The 18,999-nt window shown below is 47.2% G+C and overlaps 1 long non-coding RNA gene across 6 annotated transcripts in view; it reads right to left on the bottom strand.

The window, feature by feature from the left end:
• The window catches only part of LOC143443289 (uncharacterized), a 126,102-nt gene that overhangs the window by 16,023 nt on the left and 91,080 nt on the right, over positions 1-18,999 (bottom strand). The window contains exon 6 of one of the 6 annotated variants that reach the window (XR_013112126.1): positions 15,251-17,840. The exons of the other annotated variants lie outside the window; for them this stretch is intronic. This is a non-coding gene — a long non-coding RNA (uncharacterized LOC143443289). Of the gene's footprint in view, positions 1-15,250; positions 17,841-18,999 lie in introns of those variants that run through there. 6 annotated transcript variants of the gene reach the window in all.

The raw sequence follows: 18,999 nt of genomic DNA, 5'->3' as shown, positions 1-18,999 counted from the left end.
CAATGAAGCCCTTCAGGTTTTGTTATCTAAATTTTTTTGTTGTTCATTTTTGAGACAGGGTTTTCTGTAGTCAAGATTGCCTCAAATTCGCTATGTAACTAAGAATGGACTTGAACTTCTGATCCCCCTTCTTCTACCTCCCAAGACCTGGATCACACTGACAGACTGTCTAAAACACCAGGGGCCTTTCAGGTTTGTATCTTGGTCATGAAGAGCTCCCGATATCATTAAAGTCAAAAGTTCAATTTGTTTCTGAGGTGGGTTTGAACAACTTAATTTTTTACATCATAACATAAGTTAGATTAAAATAGACATGAAAAGCACTGTCATCTGCTCAACGGCCCTGTCGCTTTGAGAAGTGGCCTTTGTTACAGATCGAAATAGCTGTGCTGACCCTGCAAAGACAGTGTTCTGCAATGGAAAACAGATGCAAGGGCTTGACAGGTAAGCCAGCTGAGAACCAAGGACACATGCTCCCTCAGCCCTTAACTCTGCTCAAGAGGATTTGTTTTCCATAGGAAATTACTGAATTCACAGCGGCTTGCTTTCCAATAGCCGTAAGAACTAGACATATACAAGGAATACTATGGACCTGAAACCAACATGCTGACAGTCATATATCTCTCTAGAAGCTTCAGTGGCTGTCAGCAGTTCTTGATTTATGGTCGGTCATACAGCATCAACTTCTGTTCTGTGGCCAAATGTCCCTGTGCTCTTTCTTACAAGGACACCTGCAGTCACTTTAAGAATTTATCCAGACACCCAACCAATGGACAGAAGCCAGGGACCCCTGTGGCTGAATTAGGGAAAGGCTGGAAGAAGGAGAAGAGTGACCCCATAGGAAAACTAGCAATCTCAATTAACCCAGACCTCTGAGATCTCTCAGACACTGAGCCACCAACCAGGCAGCATACACTAGCTGGTCTGAGGCCCCAGATACAGAGGACTGCCTGGTCTGGCCTCAGTGAGAGAAGATATATATAATCATTGAGAGACTTGAGGCTCCAGGGAATCGGGAGGCTGGTGGGGTGTGGGGGCGCATGGGGGATGTGGGGATACCCTCTTGGAGATGGGGGAGGAAGAACAGGATGAGGAACTGTCGGAGGGAAGAACAGGAGGGGAATAATGACTGGACTGTAAAAACAGATGAAAGATAATTAAAAAGAAGAAGAAGAATTTATCCAGATAACCCAGGATAATCTCCCAGCTACGGTTTACACGTCTGCTCCCTGAGACTTCTATGCTGAAGCTCAATTTCCACTGTGAGGAATTAAAGTAGAAACTTTATCCAACCTTAGCAGGTGTTAAGATTAGGCAAAGTCACAGGGATAGAGACCCCATGATTGAATATTGGTGGCCTTAAAAAAAAAAAAGAGAGAGAGAGAGTTCTCAAGACTATATACACATTCTCTGTCTCTTGATATATACTTCCCTGAACCATGTCAAAACTCTGAAAGCAAAAAGGTCATTGACACATGCAGAATTATAATATGAATATTAGCCTCTTTATAACATAAGCCTCGGGTATTTTATTACAATACAAAACACGGACCAATACAGGCTCCTCAGCAAGGATGAGGAGATTATTGGGGGCCACTGTTCAGCCTAGAGATGTGAGAGAGAAGACATTTAAAGAACAGATTGTTAGGCTTTGGAAAATTCAGTGTCACTGACTTCTAGGAAGCAACCAGCAAGAAAGAGCTTGTCCAGTGTCACTTATGGAAAAAGCACATCCAGGCAAGCAGCTGTCAGGCTGCATGTCACAGGCCCAAGATCTTTAAAACCCTCACAGTTGAATGCATGGAGACAGTGGTGTTTGCAGGTTAAACTCCCAAAAATAACATCAGGATGGGACACACCCCCCCATCTCTACTGTTAGTGGTTCATTGTCCATGTCCGGCTTCAACTGATGCCCAGTATGGGTTAGAGGGGAAAAGAATCTTAAGGAACTACATGGCAATGCTGACACTGCCAAAGATAAACAGTGACTCAGTTTCTCCCACTACTGCCTGTCTTCTCCATGGAGCCCAGGTTGACAGGAAGGGGAGAGGGGTGGTCATGGATGCAGAAAAAATGGACCTTTCTACATACATACGTGAAAGACAGTATTTAAGCCAGTCTGGCACTATGGTCAGAAAAAGCACCTGATCACTGGCTTTTGTGACTTTTTATGTATACTTAGAAGAACAGTTCTTCTTCTAAGCCCATGATTCGCTGAGACAAACTGCAACAGGGTAAAACAGTCTACTCTTATGACATTTCTGGAGTGTTGTGATTCTACATTGTACTAAAGCCACATTTGTGAATCAGACAGGTCATACCTTGCTGTCTTCCAGTCTGAAACCCAGTCAGGATACAGGGTGCAGCACTTGAAGAAACCTTCCTCCCGTGGCTTTCCAACATACACCCTTATTCCAACTTCTTCTGCCTCTGAAAGGCTTTGGCTCCAAACTCTATCCTGGATGGCGCCCTCTTCTAAATACCACACACATACATGAGTTCTGGTCAACTCTGGAACCTTCCTTCCTTCCTTCTTCAGTCCAGCTGAGAATACTCTACAACGATGCTTCTATTCTCAATATATTCCTTTCTTCTCCTCTCTCTCTAGAAAACCTCGCTTTGCTTGAGCCTCTCTGTTGTCTGTTATAGATCCTTCTCCCCCAGTAAAAACCTTCTTGTTTAAGCTGCCGACTTATACAAAAAGCCTTTCCTGGCTCTAGACACCGCACCCTGTGGAACTTTAGAGCTGAATTCTGTTTGTGTGTTGTTTTGTATCCATGGCTTTTAGATGCTGAAAGCTATTTGGGAAGCATTAAGACACAAGAAACAAAGAAAAAGCAAAATCATTTCAAGGACAGGGTGACTAGCGAACAGATACGCTTGGTTTAAATGGAGTAATGGATTTTTTTTCTTTTCTTTCTTTCCTCTCTCTCTCTCTCTCTCTCTCTCTCTCTCTGTGTGTGTGTGTGTGTGTGTGTGTGTGTGTGTGTGTGCAAGACCAGCTGAAGCTACACTCTAGCTGTAGAGGCAGATAAAGAACATGGAAAACAAGAGGTGAGTCTGTAGGCAGAAACAGATCCACCCCTCAGAACTCCTTGACTGGAAATGTGTATCTCATTAGACTGGTCCCAGCAGCCCCATAGGCAAGGAGCACGGTCATTCTGTATGTTTACAGAAGTAAGCACCCGCCAACACCAGTTAGCACTCAGTGGGCTCCTGTGGATATCCGTGTGTTTCCAAACAGCTACCTATACCAAGGCACGATTTCAAAACTGACTTTCCCCCAACAAGAGCAAAGGAAATCTACCAGAAAGCGAGAAGGGATTAACTGTATAGGAGTGATTTTGTGGCACTTGGTTGAAGGGCCTGAATTGTTGCTATCTTCTCCCACAGATCTGCTCAAAGAGAAGCCCATAGTTCACCATTAAGTGGTGAACTTTGGTCCTAAGGAATGCCAGTGGAGACGTGTGACCTAGCCTGTTTAGTGACACTTAAGTACCTGGTGGTACCCAGTCTTCAACTCCATTGGAGGCACAGAAAACACTCACATTCACAGTGCCCGGTGAGTCCAAGTGATTAATACCACCCTGTTTTACAGACAATGGACTTGAAGCCCAGGGAGCTCAGGTCACTGACCAATCTCCTGCAGACCATGGCTAGTACTAGGGTTTGAGTCATGGGCTTCCAGATTATTCCCTTGCAAGCCCCTAAAACGGGTGCACAGTGTGTTCGCTGAGCTGTCTGCTAGCTCTGTTTTCCTATGATGCTTGTTATTACCGAAAATGGATTAAATCTAGTTTAGTTGTCATTTCCCCTTCCAGCTTTGCCTTTTCTATGCAGTTTCTGCACTCCACCCCGGCTCTGTGCTGTGATTTTGTGTCTATGTTTCTGTCTCTCTCCAGCTGACTCACACAGCATCTCTCTGTCTTTCTGTCTCTCTTCCCTCTTCTCTTGAAACTCCCTTCTGATCTTTAGTGAAAATGTTTAGATCAAATAACAAAGGCTCCAGTAACATCTGCTTTTGCCTTCGTTTCTGATTTCTTTGTATCTTGTTAGAACCCCAGTTACCCAAGGAGGTAGATACTGTTGTTATCCGCATTGCACAGAGAAAAACTGCAAATGTCCAAGACATTCTGCTACTTGCTCAAGGCTTGAGTGACAGAGCCTTGTCTTGGACCCCTGTGCTTAGGCACACTAAGCAACTCTTCTCCCTCTCTGGCTTCAGGAATCTGAGCCTGCCCACTTCCCCAATCCCAGCAGCCCGTGTTTACACTGGTGTGCTGTGTGTGCCCAGGCTTCTCCTGGCCAGCTGCTGAGTGGCACGAGATGTTAGCTCATCTGTCTCCATAGGGAAACTCTGCATCTTGCCAAAGGCTCTGCCTATGATGTCTGGCTGTTCAGAGACAAAGGCTGCTCAGTGGTGTCACGGCCTTCAGTTAATTGACAACAACTCTTATGAGCCTTTCGATGCACTTGGTGGTCAGAAAGTTGGGGATCCACATGCTGAGCACTAAAGGCCCCTGGCCACAGCCACTAGACTCCTTATCTGATGCCCCAAGAATAGATAAGCTTCGTGTGCAGACAAGTGTCTGTAAGAGGGTAGTTAGCTGGCTGGCCTGCAATTGCTTTTTCCAACTCAAAGGAAAATCTGGACCAGGAGCTATGAGGGTTCTATGACCTTAGGTCAAGAAGACCTCTGAGGTTTGCTTCTGACTTCATGCCCAAGCAAAGGTTATGAGGTTAGGGGACATGAGCAATGTAAAAACAAACAAACAAACAAACAAACAAACAAAACAACAACAAAAAACCCAGCGGTCAAACACTTGGGATGTGCATCCTGTTGTGCGTGCACATGCACACAAACACACATGCACACGCACACACACTCACACGCGCGCACACACACGCGCACACACACACATTTAATGCTTTACTAGTGACCTTTTTGCTGGTGAATTATCCAACTCCGTTATTTTCTCTTTGTAATAAAAGTATTCATTCGTTAGCAGGAGTTAACAAACATCTTTAAAAGGCTAGATAGCTACCATGTTCAACTGTTAGGCCACACACTGTCACTATAAAATATTCATTGTGTTTTACTTCTAAAGAAAAAAAAAAAAAACCTTTTGCAAATATAAAACTGCCCTTAGTTCATGACTGTGCAGATGGGCTGCAGCCTGCATTTGACATACCCATCATCTTACTACTCCTAAATACAAATAAATACAGAAGGGTACTGCAATTTCTGTGATTCAGGTTTTGTTTTATTTTTGCTTTGTTTTCGCACTGATTACCTAACATTACAGGAGTGGCTGAGAGTGAGGGAGGTCTGCCCTGGCCATATGTGTGGGAAAGGGTCTTCACTAGTCAATATTTCCCGCTGTGTAGAAAATGGAGCGCCAGAAAACTGTTTTATTATTGTGTCTGAGAAGATTTGTGGGAAGCTTGAGAACTCTGCCCTCATCTTGCCCTGCCTGCGGAGTGGGTATAACACCAACACAGGCCCCAGCACTGACCACAGAGCTACTGTGCTCTTCTGGTCTGACACATCCTACTTAGATGCTACAAATTTTGAGCCCAGTTTGTAAGTTGTGGCTTTGCAATGAAAGCTTTTTACCATCTCAGGGACCACGGGGGGGGGGGGGGGGGGGATGCAGTGAGTAATCCCTGGGCAGCCAAACACTTCAGCAGCTGAGGAATGCCAAGGGGCAGGGCTTGGGGGTGAGGTGCGGGTAGGGGGTGACTTTAGGACATCCCAGATTCCCAAGTAGTCCCTTTGCTTTACAGTGAGATCAAACACCAAGCCGTCTTTTCTGAGGTGAGCCCTACCTGACCTCCAGTGCTGTGGGGAGACATATAGTCTCATTCAACTCCTAGCTGCTCCATCCTCCCAATGGGAGGAAGAACCAGGCTGTATCTACACCTTAGGGATGGAGCAGGTGTCTGCTGGATTTGAAGGCTCAGACCATGAAGCTAGCAGACCTGAGTTTGAGTCCCCGCTGCAACACAAATCCACAGAGCGATTGCTTTGGAAAACTAAATCCCTCAGAACCATCCTGCCTCTACCATGAGGGCTTTGAACATCCATGGTCTCCAAGGTCTCCCCTGCCATCAGCATCCTAGCTCCCATAGGAGACCCCTCCTGACCCTCTACAGACAACCTCATTTCCTACCTCCTAGAGAAAAGAAAGACTGAATGGCAGCCAAGGTAAACTTGCTCACATCTGCTGCTCTCCCACCCTCCATGACTGACATCTGTCTCATGTTTCCATCTCAAGCAAGGTAGAAATAGAAGAAAAGGGAGTAGTGTCCTGTCTTCCATGGTTGTGTGCTCCCTGGATCTTCTTCCATGGGTGAGTGCTTCCCTAAGCCTCCACTTACTCCCAGGATCACACTCTCTTAGTCATGTCCTCCCTCCTGTGCCTCCCCTGTCTCTTTCTCTGTCCCCTTTCAGATGCAGAAGCACATCTCAATGGTCTCTTGCCCTTACCCTATTCCACCCTCTCTCTGAGAGCCTGATCCTGCTGCTAACCCCCCAAAGTCTAGTGCCCATCCCTTACTTCGGCAGCCCAGTGGATAAACAGCCCTGTCAGTCAGCCTGTACCCAGCTCTCCCTGCCCCTGCTGAGAACTGGAGCTGGAGGACACTGTGCCTATCAAGTCTGTCCTTTCTGTCGTACACTGTATTATGTTTCCCCATAAGACACCAGGAAACAGGCTTGGGCAAGCCACAACTTATACCTGCAAGGAAGGGCAGCTCCTACCTAGGTCTAGTCCTCTCAAGAACCAGCTGTTTTAGTTTCCAATCCATCGGGAGTCCCTTGCCTGTCTTAGACATGGGGTCCTCTGTAAGGGGAGGTTCATTACCTAGCCAATTTCCTCATTCTCTTCTTTAAACAGTGGGAAGGAGGAGGAGGAGAAGGAGGAGGAGGAGGAAGAGGCGGAGGAGAATTCTTTGTTTGATAAGCTGAGATTTTAAACCTCCCTAGAGGTCAAACAAGTTGCATTTTTGCCACAGAGATGGTTAGGGCAGGAGAGGGGCAGATGACGAATCGGCTCGATGAGACCCTTCCTGTGGAAGCCCACAGCTGGCAGAGCTGCACTGGAGTGAGGGGAAGCCCCTCTGGTGGGCAGATCGGATCACAAATGGAGAAACAAGGCGAGCCAGCAGGAGCCGCAGCGGCAGGGAAATTATTTCCTAATAAAACTACAAAGGGAAGGGCGATAGCCGGGCACCGCTGACAACTATTGTTGTCTTGTATCAAAATCTCTTTATAAACCTGTTTGAAGCAGAGTCCGGGTTCTCTTTGAAGTCCCAGTTCAAAGCCATTGACTTGCAGAGTGGGGGATGGCCAGGGAAGAGAAGTCAGGAGGACTTGGCAAATTCTCCCTCAGCCTGCTGAGGATCTGTGGGATTTCCCAAAGAGCTCTAATTATTAATAGCCATGGAGCCCTACCTCTGTAGTGGACCCTCCCTCCTAAAATCCATCTCATTTAACACTGACATTTCTGCAGGCTGGTTCCCTGTCCTTGCTGGTGATTCTCAGAGAGAGTGGGGAAGATGGAGGAGGGACACCATCCCATTCCACGAAGGGCAGGGAGAAGAGCTCTGGCCTCACTCGGGATGGCTCGCATTCAGTGTGGGATTCTGACGGCCTAGCTCCTGTCCCAGTACCATACTCTTCAACTGTTCCCAACAACCATGTTCTTTCAGCTGCATCCACTTACTCACACCCAGTCTCTCTTTCCAAAAACAAGTTCCTCGGGTCTCCAGGTATAGTCTCCAGACTGGCAGCAAAAGCTTGGCCTGGAAACTGGCTAGAAAAGCAGAGTTGAGCCCCATCCCAAACTTAATGCGTTACAAACAACAGGAAGCAGGTACTGGGATCTATGGTATCCTATGTCCTAAGGGAAAATCACAGCATCACCTCCAGTAAAAGCTCACAGCAATGGCGTGAGAAGCCACTGGTCGTGGAGAGGCAGGTAGTGGCATCTACAGCAGCAAGATCTTAACCATCCTTGGAGCTGAGGCTGTGAGGGGAGAATGAGGGAATTATCCCTGAGGCTAGCAGTCTGCCCTCCCCTCTGCAGGGAGTCTCACAGAGAACAAAATAGGCCCAATAAAAAGCCAGACCTTTCGATTTTTACAATGCAAGGTCATGGGCCTTCTGACCTTCTGGAATTGGCCCCGCAGTCCCCCACAGGGCAGACATGAGACAACACAAGGTGAGCTGTCTTGTCTCAAGAAGATCAAAGGAACCTCCATTGTTTTCTCTGTTTGGTGCATGAGCTGGTATAAGCTGGTGTGACATCCGGTCTGTGCCTGACAGCCTCTTCTTCACTTCCTTCTCTGCATGGGCTTCCCTGATATTAAAATGGTCTTCAGTGTCTCCCTTCCATAGGATGGACCTGCCAACAAGGTGGCTCTACTTCCCTGACACAGAGGTAAGGGTTAGCAAACATACCTCAGTCTTCTTTTGCTTGGTCCCTACTAGGGGGAAGTATTTGACTGACAGCAACCTTCTTCGGCTTCAATTTCACAGCCTTTGTCTCTCATGAAGTTACCCTGGTGTCCTTCAGCTTTAGTGGGCCCAGCATAGGACACTTAAGAATGGGGACTTTTCGGTTGTTGTTTTGACTTGATTGATTTGATTTGATTTATTGAAGAGAGAGGGTCTCCCATGGCCTGTGCTGGCCTGGAACTCAATACGCAGCTGAGGAGAACCTTGAACTTCTGATCCTACTGTCTCCAACTGTGGTGGAGATTACAGGGGTGTGCCACCACACTTGGATGCATTTGGTGCTGGGAATTGAACCTAGGACCTTCTGTATGCTAGGCAGATGCTCTACTGAGTTACATCCCTGGTCCACATTGTTATTTGCTTGGTTTACCTCTCATGTTTAGGATAGCAGCTCCAAGAGCCCATATTAGGAAAGGTCCTCCTGCTGTTTCCCTCCCAGCCTGAACCAGCACACTGCAGGTACCCACTTCCTCCCAGGGTGGCTCCCTCCATCCCACCCCACCCCACCCTGTCCTCACTGTTCAGTCCCATTCCATCTCACATTCTAAGAGCAGGTCTGAACCACTCTTTTCAATGCTCTCTGAAACAAAACAGCTTCCAGCACTGAAATCTGGCTGATGGGCGGTGCTTCCTTAACTTGTAGCTCACGAGAACACTACCCGTCCTAAAGCTGTCCAGCTCATCACTTTTGAGGCTGAGTCAGAAAAACATCCTCGAACACCAGTCCTCATGAATCCAGTGCCAAGGAAGCAGGGGTCGCAGCTTTGGGGACAACAGAGAGATGCAGCAAAGCAAAGGTGGGGCGTCAAGACTGGCATCCCCTTTGGCAGAGAGTCCTTGAATCGCTGCTTTACTTTGTGCCATGCAAATGAGGGGCTGATGAGGTCATTGCATTCTGCTGGATTATTATCTCTGACATTTTATTCATAATAATTATAGGGCCTTTCCACCTTCAAAGTGCTTTGCAAACAATAATTAATTAATTAACACTCGTCACACCCCGGTGAGGTAGCTCAGTATCATTAATTTATCTCTCCAGCATATTATTATCCATCCTCTCCCCCCTCCCCTCTGAAAGGGCCACGGAGCTCCCGTGCTGTGCTTCCAACCCTCCGAAGCCTTTCCCGTCTCCCTCTCCATTCTTCCAATGTCCTCAGGGGTGTGACAGCCCCCCCAAAAAAACAAAAACCACTTCTTTCGATTTTAGAACAAGTTCACCGTAACCACCCATTCAGTCTTGTAATAGGGGAGTCATCTCTGATCCCAGAATGCCCCAGGCCTGTGTTAACTTTCAAGCTTACTCTTTCAGCCACTCACTTCCTATTCTGTGTCCCCCTATACAACTTGGTCTTTGTGAGAGTTATTATTGTTATTGTTCTAGCACAAACGTATCTCTGAGCCCCTCGTCACCTCCTCTGTGTGCTCTCTTCCTATCATTACAATCCTATCCTCTCTCCATTCACCGTTCATTCGCCTTGTTATTTGGATTTTAATTATGCAAATCTAATGTCTCTAAGGGTTGCTTAAAAGAAGGATATCATTGACTCCTGTCTCCCAGATCTCCCTCCCCATTTTTTTTATCTCCTCTCCTTGGTACAGATTGTTCTCCACCCCTCACCCCCTCCCCCTCTGAATCTTGCAACCCACAGCTGTGCCTCTGTCCCTGCCTTCGCTGCACAACAGACCTCGAGTGCCCACTGTGTGCTCACAGAGTGCCCACTGTGCGCCGGCTGCCATGCCCTGCACTAAGCATGGAGGTGGGGGGAAGGAGGATGACAAAGATAAGTTATGACACAGGTGCCATCTCCAAAGAGGATGCCAGAATCCCTGCAAGAGACGGTGGCAGAAATGTGACAGCAGGCCTGCGAGGGTGGTAAAGTGTAATTCTGCCTTAGAGCAGGGAGCAGGAGGGAAGTGTCACAAGACTCTTCAAGGAAGGTGCTCACTGATGAAAACCAGGGAAATATACCATGTGGAGCATTCAGGGAATGCAGGCTTGGGCCTCTGATTTCACCCTGAGCCACCCAAAGACAGGTCTCTCATTGCCATTCACAGAAGGAGACCAAAGGGGTAGAGAGAGTAATGCCATGAACATCCAAAGGGGTCCGTAATTTTTCATGGACAACCAGAGAGAGGAGAGAAGAAAGAGGACAGAGACAAACAGACAGACACATACACACAGAGACAGAGAGAGACAGAGACCTCCAGAACGTTCCACTCAACTCTGTCCTCCAAAACCCGTGGGAACCAGCCTTGGACAGTGCTTTCCTGGCTCCCACAGCCTCACACACAGGCATCCCTGGCTCTGCATTTCCTCTGTCTGCCCTGCTCCTTGCTGGCATCTGCTCCTGCATCACATCAATTGTCTCTGGGCTGCAGATGGCTGCAAACAGAAGGCGCTCCGGGCATGGGATCTTAGTAGACTGAGAGAGTCAAATAGCAAATGATGTCTTTCCATCACAAGTAAACTTGTCAGCCATATTTGCTGGTGGAAATTCAAATAGTCTTCTGCATTACAGTGTGTACTTAAAGCGGGGGGGGGGGGGGGTTAGCCTTCAGATGCTCCGATGAGAAATCTGAACTGGTTCCTGTAACCCAGCAGTGGGGATGGTGCTTCTTGCCCAGGGCAGCTTGAAGGAAGTAGCACGGCTTCTCTGCCCCCCTTCTCATAGGCCCTCTGTCTTTACATGGTCATCCTTTAACAAGAACACTGGTGCTGTTGAACTAAAGGCCCATTCTGTTCTGGTGTGACCCGACAGACAGATCCTGGCTAAGTTATGATGAGGCTATACCCTCAATACCCTTACCTACTGCAAGTGAAAGTACATTTAAGACAACTGGTCTTAGCATATTTACTTCAGACATGCCCAGAATATGTACATCAGCCTATAGCTGAGCAAAACCTACCACAAAGCCTGCTCCTTTTTGTGTGTGTCTCAGGAAATCGAATGAATGCAAACTGGAAGAAAAGGATAAACATTTATAATCATTGTCCAAGTATCACACTGGAAACCTCTGTAATTATATTAATAGTGCCCTTTGTCCATATAAGGTCACATTCTGAGATACTAGGAGCTAGGATATCACCTTGTCTTTTGGAGGCTCCTGTTCAACCTACATAAATTGGGGGGGGGGGGTCACCTGACTAGAACTACACCTAAGCAGAAAGGTGCCCGGGGCTACATCTTGTAAAGGTCAGAAAAGTCCACAGAGAGATATCAGGGAGGGGCCAAGAGGGATGAAATTGCCTTTTTACCCCGGAACTGACCCTGTGTCAACACCCCCACCCACCCCCACCCGTCTCACTGCTTCTTATCCCATGTGTGTGAGCTGCTTTTTTTGCCCTTGTTATAAAAACCCCCAGGGAAGTTACTTTAAGGGAGGAGGGATTTGCTTTGCCTCACAATTTGACGGAATATAGCGGTTTTTTCCGCTCTCAAACCATAGTACACCATGTCTGATTCTAACACAGCTCTAAATAAATTCTCTTAATGGTAATAGTAACAGTTGCAATTTATCATGTGCTTACTGTAGTTCAGACATGGGCCACTTGCCCTATGAACACTTCTTTTAATCCCCACAGTTTGGGGATTTAAAATAGGTATCTAGTTCATGACCAGCCCTGTGCAAGCTACCTTTGGTAAGCTTCTGTGTGGTGAGATTTTCCTTGTCCAATCTATTTAAATATTAGTGCAGCAGGAGGCCTGTGATTGGACAGGGAAAAAGGGAGGCGGAGCTAAGAGTTACAGAGAGGGGCGCAGAGAGAGGAAAGAAAATCAAGATGGAAGACGAACAAGATGATTCAGAACCAGCGTGGCTTTAAGTAGTCACAGGCAGTTATGAATATCGTATAGGGTTAGAATAATTGGGATGACTTGTCTAAATTGTGTAGGCATCTTGTGTATTGAGATTGTATCGATATATAAATCTGACTGGTTAACTAGAAGCATTAAGAGTTTTGATTTGACTGGGTACTGTGATATCTAACTGCGAGGTTGGTGGTCATTGCATATAGCTAGGCAGCCGAGTTGGCCTAGGGGCTAGGGCTGGGCCTAGAGCTGTGGAGGCTGCGTTGATGCGGAGGCAGCAATCACACCACTGTCTGGGGAGCACTGGGCAGGAGGATCTGTGAGATGAACACCTGCCTGGGGCCATGTGGGCCCACCGACCAGGGAGGTTTATGGATGAGAAAGAACTAGCGGCTCCAGGGACAAACGAACTGGAGCTGGGAAGGCTGCAAATGGTTGCCGTTTTGGGGGCTAGCTGTGGAGGCAGGAGAGATGGGAAGCTAACTGCTTTTATACCACCCGCGTCCTATGAATAACACTTCTTTTAATCCCCACAGTTTAGGGATTTAAAGTAGGTGTCTAGTTCATGAGCATAGCACCAGCTCTGTGCGAGCTACCTTTGGTAAGTGCTTCTGAACTATTAACTCACTTAATCCAGTTATAATCCAATGAGATCACACCCTATTTTATGGATGCAACAACAAAGGTTATACTTGTGATAACAAGGCTTCCCCGTTCGGGGAGGGATGCCCTCAAACCTGGTCTTGCCCACCATAGCACTGTTCTGCCTCCGTAAAGAGCAACAGATATGAACCCGGCACAGCCAGAAGTTGTTTGTTGTTGGGAGCATGGATTGACAGAATATATAAAGAAGGTACTTTGTTTTTGTTTTTGTTTGTTTGTTTGTTTTCCTTCAGGATTTTAAGCTTGGAAATAAACAAAGCCGTACAGAAAAGAAAAGGAAGCAGTGGAGCAGGAAATAGAAAGTGTGAAATAAAGATCTGTCTCTGATGTTTAACTCCCCAACCCAAGACTGGTGGTCTATAGAGCATGGGGGGGGGGTGTCACTCTGTGATGGAGGGCTTGCCTACCATATGCAAGGCTATGAGTTCTAATCCCAGCACTTCACAAAGACATGAGAAACTATGGGATAAGAGCAGTAGTCTTCAAAACAACAAAAGTATCATACATGCAAAAGAAAGTGTGCCACAGGTGGCAAGGCTCATGGCGTCTCGAACAAAGCTCCCCAGGGAGAGGTGAACAGGGGCTTCTGAGACTGGCAGAAGATGTCCTTTCTTGAAACTCAAGCCTGGGTCCTGCTCCTGGGCTCAGCCATCTTCCACACAGAAGTAAGGATCTTGCTCGGACTCCTATCTGATTGTCACCTTCTTCCCTGTCAGTAATGTTCAGTGACTCCTCTCCCTTGCCTACTAGACAGCCCAAAGCAGGGTAACTCCTTCCCCAACACTTTCTCCAACCCCTCTTTGCATCATGCTGGGCACTATTTATTTGGGATGAACATAAAAGTAACATCTGAGTCATCCTAAGAGCATGATCTCGGGTTGGTGAGATGGCGTGTGGAAACCACAAAATGCCATCTGTAATGCCAGCACTCCTGTGATAAGGTGGGAGGTGGAGACAGGAGAATCTTCCTGAAGCCCATGGGCCAGCTAGCTCGGAGTATGTATCATAGCAGAAACAAGAAAGACTCCCTCAACAAAGTGGAGAGATCCGATTCCCAAATCCATGTGCCATGGCACAAAGTGTGCAAACACACACACACACACACACACACACACACACACTACACATAAAGAAACATTAAAGAAAAGTACAGTTCAAAGGTAGTGAGTCACGTGTGCATGCTACTATCTCCAAGACTCTTTTGACTTTCTAAAACAGAAATTCTGTCTCCAGTGAGTACACATCCTTGAAGACTCCCCCACCCCAGACCCTGACAGTCAGTTTTACTTTCTGTCCCTCCTTATATCATCAACTGTTCTGGGCTGCTCTGACCCCTTCTTTGTCTTTAATTGGATCACAGTTATGTCCAGGATTATACTATCAGAATTTATCACTCCAGGGCGCAGACAGCTCTGCTTAACTAAACCGCCTTAGATCCTACTAAATTCCCCCACCTTCTGGGATAGTAAAAACTCAGGCATAATTACCAGTAAAGGTACCTGCCTGGAGGATTCCATGGTAATCAACTTCCTCCACTACAAAATGCAACAGAAGCCCTGTCCACTCTTTAATCACCTTCAGCCCTTCCTGATCCTCAGAGTTTGCATTTGCACTGTCCCAGCTGCCATCCCCAAATTCCTGGACCAGCAGTCTGATGTTCTGGGTAAGTCTGGGATACCTCTCACCTGTCTTCTTCCCTCTCTTCCTTTCTCGATTGAAAGCTCTCTTTCTCAGCCACATCCCCGGACACATCCCTCCTCCCCACTGCTGTTCTCAAAGTCCTCCTCTCCTCTCCACCTCTGGGATCCTTAACATCCCTTATTCAAAGAGCTTAGAACTTTTACAAAAGCCTTTGACTTCAAGCAGCTTCTGGTTTTTTGCCCTGAAAACATCCTGAGGCAAGGACGGGCAAAGGGCCAGTCTGCCCGTTGATGTCGAGAGCGAATCGCAAAACAATCACTTAGAACATGACTGTGCTATATTTAGGGAGTTTAATGCTTTCCTCCTGACTGGACTAGACACAGCTGTGAAACCAGTGTTAGTTCCTGTCTCAAATATCTCTATGGAATAGGCTTTTCAGCAAACACAGTGGACAACAAGAACTGAGGTAAGCCAGAAGTTTTCATCTTCTCTCTTTTTGATGAATACACAGAAGCATAAAAGACCCAGTGTTGAAGACAGGTAGGGGATATAGAAATATAATTCTATTGCTAATAACATTTATTTTATTGTTGGTGTTTTCTGGTTCAAATAGTACACACAATTCAAGATTTGAGACTAGAAGAACAGTACATTTAATTTCAAAATTAGGGTTTATTGGTTGGTAAAGAAGGAAAAGCACCCCCCCCTTCTCACTCTACAGGACAGCCTGCCCTCAGTGCTGTGGTGGCCGGGGATTAGTTCACTCCAGCATGGTATGGGTATTACTCATACCATGTCACTGAGGACAGCCTGCCCTCAGTGCTGTGGTGGCCGGGGATTAGTTCACTCCAGCATGGTATTTCACTCCTTACTCAAAATGCTTGGATTCAGAAATGTTTTACATTTTGGATATTTATACAATATGACCTGAAAACTCAGAGATTTGAAATATACATTCATTCACTGAAGTATTGGAGGTTGGATCTAGGGCTTGGGGATATTAGACAAGTGTTCTGCCACAGCAGTGGGGTGCATCCCCTAATCTTTGTTGCCTGGAGCAGGAGATTGCAGGTGTGTGTGTGTGTGTGTGTTTCTTTGGAAATTTTGCTTATATGGTTTGCTGCCTTTGAAACATGTTCTAGTTTGAGTCTGTTATTATGATAAAGCACTCTGACCAAAGCAAACTGGGAAGGAAAGGGTTTGTCTCATCTTATACTTCCAAATCATAAGTCATCCCTGAGGAAAGTCAGGGCAGGAGCTAAAGCAGAAGCCATGAAGGAACATGCAGTACTGGCTTGTTCTCTGGCTCATGCTTAGTTATACAGCCCAGGTCAACCTGCCTAGGGATGGTGCCACCCACAGTGGGCTACTCCCTCCCACCTCAACCATCAATTAAGGAAATCTCTCACAGACATAGTCCCTGATCTGATCAAGGCAATTCTTCAGCTGAGGTTCCTTCTTCCCAATTAACTCTTTGTTGGTGTTGACAGTATAAAACCAACCATCTCAAGACAGAATCTCCCTGTATAGTCTAGGCTGGCCTAGAACTTGTGATCCCCCTGCCTCAGCCTTCCCAGTGCTGGGGTTTATTTATGTGTGTATGTCTAGCCAAATTAGTAACCTTTTAAAAGTGCTGACATGATGCTCAGAAAGTTTCAGATTTCATAGCATCTTGGGGTTGGGGGTTTCAGTGGTCTGACCTAGGTGTGGGAGCTGTCCCTACAGGCTCAACCAATGCTATGCCCGTGGGGCTAGACTCTGGAAAGAGGAGAGAAGATCAATAAGTGAATGACTTCAGATCGACATTGGGAACAAACCCCAGAACTCCAAGGGCCTCAGGTGACCTCCAAGCCAATGAAGAACAGCATGTGTTCTGTCCTGGTGGGGAGGCTGGGTAGCAATGGCTGCCTGGGGTTCTTAGCCAATTCTGATCAAGAGAGCCTCATCATGCTGGGTCTAGGCAGAGAATAACCTCCTGCAGCGGCCACAGCGTCCGGACAGTTCTCTGGAGCTGGCCATCTGCAGTGGCCAACCCCATTAACTGACCCTCCATCCATCCTCTCCCATTCACTTCAAAGGACACCCCATGAGGGAGAGAGACAAAAGGCTGTCAAGGGGAGTTGGGGGAGGAGGGAGGGAACTGGCTGAATAATTAGCCCCACAACTTTCAAAGTAGTCTGTAATCATTAATTAATCCACCCACCTGCGGTCCGCAGGCAGATGGACCCTCATCTCCCTCCTCAAGCCGCCCCTTACTAACTGGAGCCTGGGGGCTGTGTGAATGTGTATGGGGGCTACAGTGCCACCTGAGAGCCAAGGGACAGAGACCACAGGCTTTGGCTTTGAGATCTGTTGAGGATGAAAATCTGCCTTTAACCTGGGTGAAGTGGCAGACAGGAATCCAGAGGCTTTGAAGACAGACTCCACTCCGTGGCTGGGGAAGTAGGGCAGAGGGTGGGAGTTTATTTCTAAAACATTGAAAAGGTGACAGCTCTGGATCTGGAAAGCCATTGTGTGGCTGTGTCTGAATGTCTGGCTGTCCTGAGAATTCCTAAGGGAAGAAAATCCTCCCTCCTCCCAGACTAGGAGTAGTACTGCCTGGGTCCCACTGGGCAGGTGGAAAGGCCGGTGATCTCACCTGCAGCAGAACTAGGTATGCACAGACAGGTGCCTAAGGCAGGGAACATGTCCCCACTGCAAGGCTTCCCAGACCAGCTACATGCGTGGCCTTTGCTAGAAAGCTCAGCCCACAGGAACTTGACTGGCCGGCAGACTGGAGTTGGGGACACTGCAAGGAATCCTAGGGACTGACTGAGTCATGTCACTCAGGCTGACAACCACTCTATCATTGAGCTGTATCCTCAGCCCTCTTTACTTCTTACTCAGAGCGGGGTATGGATGCTCACACCTGTAATTCCAGCACTAGAGAGCCCAACGCAAATTGATTATTATAAGCTCAAGGCCAGCCTGGCCTACTTACCAAGTTCTAGGCCAGCCGGGACTGTATATTGAAGATACTGTCTATAAAACAACACAACAAAAATTAAAACAAAAAACAAAAAAACAGGGTCTTAGTAGGTTACCCAGGATGGTTCTGCGTTTGTGATCTCCTTTCTTCATCCAGACTTCCAAGTAGCTGATAGCACAGGCCTCTACCACCACATCCAGCTGTCTCCTGGATCTTAAATCTTTCAGTCATGTCCAACCTGCAATTCGAAGGCCCCCAAGCACCCCAGGACAGCTATGAATACAGTGCAACTCCAAGTTGTATGCTTAATTGAAATACTATAAGATTGTTTTTCTTGGCAACTTGATTGGGTGGCTCTCTGAGCATGAATTTTGTCACAGTGTCAAAAGGATTAGACAAGCCAGGGGAGAGGGTCTTTCACTTCCTGATAGGCAGACTATAATATCTTGTACTATACAATATATAATAATAAAATCAGGCTGCATCTTAAGAACCTGTCCTCACAGGTAGGTTCACACGTCCCAGTTCTGTATTTCTAGCAAGCCTCAGGAGAAACCTGTCGCCTGAGCGATAAGCCAACAAAATCTCACTGGAAACTTAGTGATTCTCATCCCAGAGAACTCACGGGAATACCTGTTCCTGAAGCATGTGGATCCCAAAGACAACATCTTAAAACCATTTGGACCAGAAGAGAGAAGTCATGCTAACAATATGAACCAGAGATGGACAATGTGGCGGTGAAATGGATGACAATGGTACCTGCTGCTACCGGATGCTCACTGCGGGCCAGCCGCACCCCCAAGGACTTTTACCCATTGCACATACCTCCCTGTTCCTTTGCGCTCCTCTGTACCCAGGAGGGGGCTGCTCAAGTCGCGCCCCCTCCTGGGTACAGACGGAAGAAGTAAGAACTGAACGGGAAGCTGACTCCAAGGGTCATGTAAGTGGAAGAGATGAGTTTCAACCTCTGAAAAAAAATATCTGCTCCCAAGAAAAGAAAGAAACGTGCCAAGGCAGCTGGCAAGCTGGCAGGCAGCCTTGCCTGGCTGAACCCCTTCTGCAAGAAGGCTTGATGAAGCGTTGGGTTTTCAGGGGGGAGCTCTCTGGAGATGGAATCAAAACATGTCTTCCAGAGACCTCTTTTGGCTCCTACAACACTGGCCACAGCTAGACAACCTCTCAGGCAGTCTCCAGTACAGTTCCCAGTGGAGCGCGTCCATGGGGTCAGCCTGACACTAATGGCGCCACGCTTTCCCCTTGCAAGGTCCATGTAAGGACCCATCTCCAATGGAGTGAACATGTGTGCTGGTCTCTATCTCTGAGGGCACTCTCCAAATCCTTTCTGTTCTGTTGAGTCCCAGCTGAACTGAAAAAAATCATCTGCAGATTCTACAATA

This window comes from Arvicanthis niloticus, chromosome 8 (genome assembly GCF_011762505.2).
Source record: "Arvicanthis niloticus isolate mArvNil1 chromosome 8, mArvNil1.pat.X, whole genome shotgun sequence".
In the NCBI taxonomy this organism is placed as follows: domain Eukaryota; kingdom Metazoa; phylum Chordata; class Mammalia; order Rodentia; family Muridae; genus Arvicanthis; species Arvicanthis niloticus.
This window is presented reverse-complemented; position numbering and strand designations above follow the sequence as displayed.